Genomic DNA, 6,000 nt, shown 5'->3' with positions numbered 1-6,000 from the left:
TGCTATGTAGAGGGCCATGACTCGGGGTCTCCCTCGCCCGATGAAATGCTCTCTCAATACCGCCAGGCTTTCTTGGCCTCTGTCTTTAGTGTCGCGGAATATCAGCCCCAAGCTGGTGTCGTCGAGCATCGGCGCTAACTCACAGTACATGCTTGCATTACGCTGGCCGTCTAGGGCTTGCTTTTCTGCCGTGAGTTCTCCCGTGGGGGCCGCCAGGATCGTCTCCTTCAGCCCCGTACCGTGCATGTAGCATAGCATGCGCTCTTCCGAGAGTTCATAGTTCTCTGCTTTTCCATTGAATGGTGGCCCTTTGTTCCTCCCTCTGGCCGCCACACGTTCTGAGGTGGGGTTCTCCCCCTCGCCTCTGTTGTGCTCAGTATGCTCCGTCTGGGCTCTTGGTTGCTGCCTTCCAGCGACTCCCGGCTGCTGCCTTCTTGACTCTCCTGTGAGTCTTCTTGGCTTTCATGTTCACCGTTGGTGGTAGGCGTAGCTTTAGCTCTTGTTGGCCTAGCGTTTAGCCGTGCGGTGCTCCCGGCTCTAACCTAGCCTATACTTCAGCTAATCTTGCTACCCTTATTATTTCGCCCCGGCGTTATCTGGGCCCATAACCTGTTAACAGAATTCGGCTATAGGGCGACAATAATGTGGTCAAGATGCATGGTTTCTATCTTGAGCCCAAACTGGGGTGGTTTATTTATTCACATGTTCAGCAGCAGTTACTATAGGTCTTCTCTTTCTGAGAGACATGGGGGAGAGAAGGAAGTGGGAGGATACATTTTCTTTTATACTCGCCACAAGGTGGTGTACCTGAGTGGCTCCGCCTAGAGCGCCCTCTAGTGGAAACAGACATATGTACAGTTAGACAGTTACTAACAATCCTACACAGAACCTCTGATCTCAACCCCCTGGATGAAACTTCCTGAAATTAAATAGCAGCTAAACCGAGGCCCTGCTCATCGGCTCCAAATCCACCCTCACCAAATCACAAAACACCCCAGTTCCAAACATCACCATCGACGGCTTCCCTGTACCCTTCTCCCACCAAGTCAAAACCCTCTGTGTCATTCTGGACGGTTCCCTCTCCTTTGCACCACACATCAAATACACCACCCGGTCTGCCTTCTTTCACCTCCGTAATATCTCCAGACTCCGCCCATCCCTGTCCCAATCAAATACAGAAATCCTGGTCCATTCATTTGTCACATCCCGGATCGATTACTGTAACGCTCTCCTCATCGGCCTTCCCACCAAACTCATCAACAGACTCCAAATCATCCAAAACTCTGCTGCTAGGATTATCACCCGCACAAACTCATCCCACCACATCACCCCATCCTCATTCAACTACACTGGCTCCCTGTGCACTACCGGATTGATTTCAAAAACCTCTTACTCACCTTCAAAGCCCTCCACAATCTAGCCCCCACCTACATCACTGACCTTCTCCAAGATTACACCCCCTCCCGCACCCTCCGCTCATCCTCTAGTCTACTGGACTCTTATCCATCCCCAGCTCATGCCTCAGTACCATGGGTGCCAGACTCTGGAACTCCCTGCCCCCACACATCTGACAGTCAGACTCACTCTCATCATTCAGATCACAATTGAAAACCAATCTGTTCAAACTCGCATATTCACTATAACTTCCATCACTGCCCAATACCCCCTGTTGTTTGTTTGTCTGTTATTTTAACTTCACTGTTTTTTATACTTTTTGTTGTTTATCTTATTATTTTCTTAACCTTGTCTTTTAACTGCCTTGCTTACTGGGCATACTCACTATAACTGCACCCTGTGTGCCACTGTTTTATATTTCATACGTTTACATTGTTTGTCTTGATACTTTTGCAAAGATCATTGTTTTAATCCTGATTGTTCTGTTCTTATGCCCTGTAAGGTGACCTTGGGTGTTTTGAAAGGCGCGTCCAAATAAAATTTATTATTATTATTATATGCGTCAGGGCCTATAACTCGCGTTTTAGGAATTACTGCAGAAAACCTTAAAAACATACTTATATTCACGACGGTATTAACATGACAATGTATGAATGAAAAAATATAACGTTCCCACATCCGGAACGATAGATACCCGATGTGGAATGGGCCATAGTAATGTCGATATAGCTATAATATTTAAAAAGTTATAGCCCTGCAAAGAAGGTAAACATCTCCATAGGGTTACAGCACTGGCAGACTGGGCCCAAGGATGGGTACAATGCATGGCGGACAATGTGTTCTGTTTCATGCTAGCTTCCGCTCAGCATCATAATGCATATATCTCGCTTCAGTGGATATGCACTGAATAAATTTCAAAATGTACCTTTACATACCAACATCCGTCTGACCACACCCCCATCTGCTGCCTACATAAGCAGGGGTGGGGCCACACACTCATCTCCTTCTCAAATTTCATCCACAATATAGTGCCTGTATACCAATCACTTGGCGAGGAAGAAAGTATTAGCTGGAGAAAGGAAAACAGAAGAACAAGGAGATACGTTGACATTATATCTTTATTTTCTCTCACTATTTTCGAGAAAATACGGCGATATTGTCTTCGTCACTGGAGTGTCTGGAAGATGATGATCATTCTAAACCTCCACCGGGTTTTTTGTATTAGGGGCTCGCGTCGCTGATATACTCCCCACCGGCAGTCCTCCTTGCTGCGGCTGGATAGGTAATTGAACCTCCGGTTATACAGCTGGACTGTGGAAGGCACCGTCTGTTGTGAGAGACTGGTTGTTTTCGAGCCTGGGTGAGTAATGTTTTGCTTGCGAGCGCCAGTTGTCTGTTAGTGCTATGGGGGCTAGCTGACAATTTTTACGAAAACCGGCCCCAGATTGGGGTCCTCTGTTCGGCCTCTTAGGCGGAGGATCTTGGTCTGAAGCCCATGATGGTCAACTAGTGGGCCGCGACAGAGACCTGGTAGAACCCGGGATTCTCTGGACAAGCGGATGCTTCTCTGTCCCGTGCAGGCCCCATCTTTCACTTGAGTGGAAGTACACCCTACACGAGGAAATGTGGGCATGGATGTTCGTTATCGGAAGATCCATGTTCAAGTCGGCTGCAGCCCAGATGGGAATTGTGCCGGCTCCGCCGTATGTCTGGTAAAATCACTGTTGAAAACTGTGTTTGACATTTCTTTTTCTCTTCTCTCTTAAGGATGAGGAGGGTTTCAGATGGCGGCCTGTCTGAAGTGTGGCTTGTTATGTCGTTGTGTACAGTTCAGGTGATAGCTGCTTAGCTTGCGTGCTAGTTGTGGCCTACCTGTTAGCCAGTCAGCTGTTAGCTGCGGCGCTAGCCCGTTGTGTCACTAGGCTAGGAAACGTTAGCTTGTTGCTATTAGTCGAGAGCGGCTGTTAGCTTAATGCTACACTGTTGAACGTTGCTATGACTATAACATGCCTTAAACACTCTGACTACGACGTCATCTTTGACAGAGGATGTTAGTCGAACCTACACCGGGAGCCCTGCCAGCGAGGACTGCGTCAACATGGAGACTTCGGTGTCCCGTTAACCAGATTGCAGTCCTCTCGGCCTGCGCTCAGGGTAGGAGTCCCGACCGGACTTTAAACACTTCTTCTTTCCTTCCCTTCTAAATGTTTTGTAATAACGATGTTTTCCAAAACGTGTGTTGCTGCAATACATTGAGGATACGACGCGTGTTGTGTGTGAATTGTCACTGGTGTTACAAATGGGGGGAGAACAGAACCCAGTAAGCAGAAGGATGGAGGAGCCCCAGAGCTACAAAATGACAGAGAACGAGATGGTGGTTGCTCTTCACAAAAGGAGGTGTTCTATTTATTTAGAACTGAGAGAGAGCAAGACTAAACTACAAATAACAACAGAACATAAACGGTGCAGCAGTGCTGGTACTAGTGAAACAAAACTTGAGAATACGGAAAATAACAGTAAACAACAAAACACTACACTTACTCAGAATGACAACACAGTGCAACATGACGAGGGCAGGAACGGGGAGGAACAGGAAGTATGTCGCCACACAGAACAGAGGAAAACAACATACTTAAATACTATGCTAATTATAAGTGACAACACCTGGTGAGGCCAGTCCAAACATACAGAAACAATAAACCACAAACTAGACTAAATCAATATACAACAATAACAAAGACAATATCACAAACCACAACCAGACAAGGGGAAGACCATTACACAAGGAAAGGAAAATGCAAGGACAGCAAACATGAAGCAATCAAATCAACAATAACAAAGAAACACAAAATGGTGGCTTGTCTCATCTGGCCCATCTGATGCTGACCACTAGGAGGTAGGAGACCAGGTAGGAGACCACTGTCAGGAGGTAGGAGACCAATGTTAGGAGGGAGGAAATGTTCACCTTTCATAACCGGCCCAGCCAGGGCCGGCCCTAGGGATGTTACAGTACCTCCCCTCGAACGGGGGGCTTCCACACCACCAAGAATATCGTCCATCCACGGGCGAAGCAGGACGCCGGGACCCCGGAAAAACCCCAGGGCGAGGACCCGGAGAACTGGGGCCGGAAGGTTGAGGAAAAAATCCAGGAGGGGCATAGCAGCCAGGAGGGGCGAAAATGGGCGCAGAGGGGGGGGGGAAGAAACAGGGAACTGGAGAGGGAAGCTAGAGCTGGGAGCAGCGGCCCGACGAGGGGGGGTGGGGACGGGCACCAAAACCCGGTGAGGAGGGCTAGACCTGGGAACAGCGGCCCGACGAGGGGGGGTGGGGATGGGCACCAAAACCCGGGGAGGGAGGCTGGGCCTCGGAGCAGGATCCCGGACGGGAGCCCCTCCAACCGCCGGACCAGGGACCGGTCCAGGAGAGCCGGAACGGAGGTGCGGCGGCGGCGACCCCCGGAGCAGGACCCACCGTAGACCACGGCGAAGACCACGCCGAAGACCACGGCGAGGACCAGGACGCCGGTCACGGCGTGGGGGTGGACCAGACGGGGAGCCAGGACCAGTCAAGGAGCCGGGACCCAGCATTGCAGCCGGACCATTCGTAGAGACTGGGCTGGGCGTGGAGACCGGTCCGGTCTCGGCGGTGAGGCGTGGCGTAGAGGCCGGAGATGAGGAGCCGAGACCCGGCGTTGCAGCCGGACCAGTCGTAGAGGCTGGGCTGGACGTGGAGACCGGTCCGGTCTCGCCGGCGAGGCATGGCGTAGAGGCTGGGCTGGGCGTGGAAGCCGGAGGGGGAGTGATGACAGCCGGGGCTACACCGAGCGGAACCAGGCTGGCAGCGACGGCCGGGTCAGCTGTGGAGGCCTCGTCTGCTGCACTAGCCACGCTAGCCCTCCGAGTCTTGCCAGCTCTCGGAGGTCTGCGAGCTGCGGGGGCTGGGCTAACCGTGGGGCCTGGATTGGCTGTAGGGGAAATGTTAGCTGGGGAGATCCGGTTAGCCCTAGGAGCTAGGCTAACAGTGAGGTTAATGGCAGTAGGGAAGACCTCGCTAGCTGTAGGTACAATGCTAGCTAGGGAGGCCGGGTTAGCTGCAGGGCCACGAACAAGAGACAGATCAGAGGGTGAAGGGAAATTATACCGCTCCATGAGGACTGCGACCTTGTTGGCCAACACCCCCATCTCTGCCTCCTGATCCGGATCCTGGTCTGCTACGGACCGGATCGTTTTAAGTAAAAAAAGCCATTTAGCTGGGGCATAGGTGGACAGATCCCCCTCCATTAACTTGAGGATAACTCATTGTCCCCTTTACACTTTCTGCTGGGTTCAGTATTGGTGGCGACATTCTGTTACGAATGGGGGGAGAACAGAACCCAGTAAGCAGAAGGATGGAGGAGCCCCAGAGCTACAAAATGACAGAGAACGAGACGGTGGTTGCTCTTCACAAAAGGAGGTGTTCTATTTATTTAGAACTGAGAGAGAGCAAGACTAAACTACAAATAACAACAGAACATAAACGGTGCAGCAGTGCTGGTACTAGTGAAACAAAACTTGAGAATACGGAAAATAACAGTAAACAACAAAACACTACACTTACTCAGAATGA

The sequence above is a fragment of the Notolepis coatsorum genome (genome assembly GCF_963971535.1).
Source record: "Notolepis coatsorum genome assembly, chromosome: 16".
Classification (NCBI taxonomy): Eukaryota; Metazoa; Chordata; class Actinopteri; order Aulopiformes; family Paralepididae; genus Notolepis; species Notolepis coatsorum.
This window is presented reverse-complemented; position numbering follows the sequence as displayed.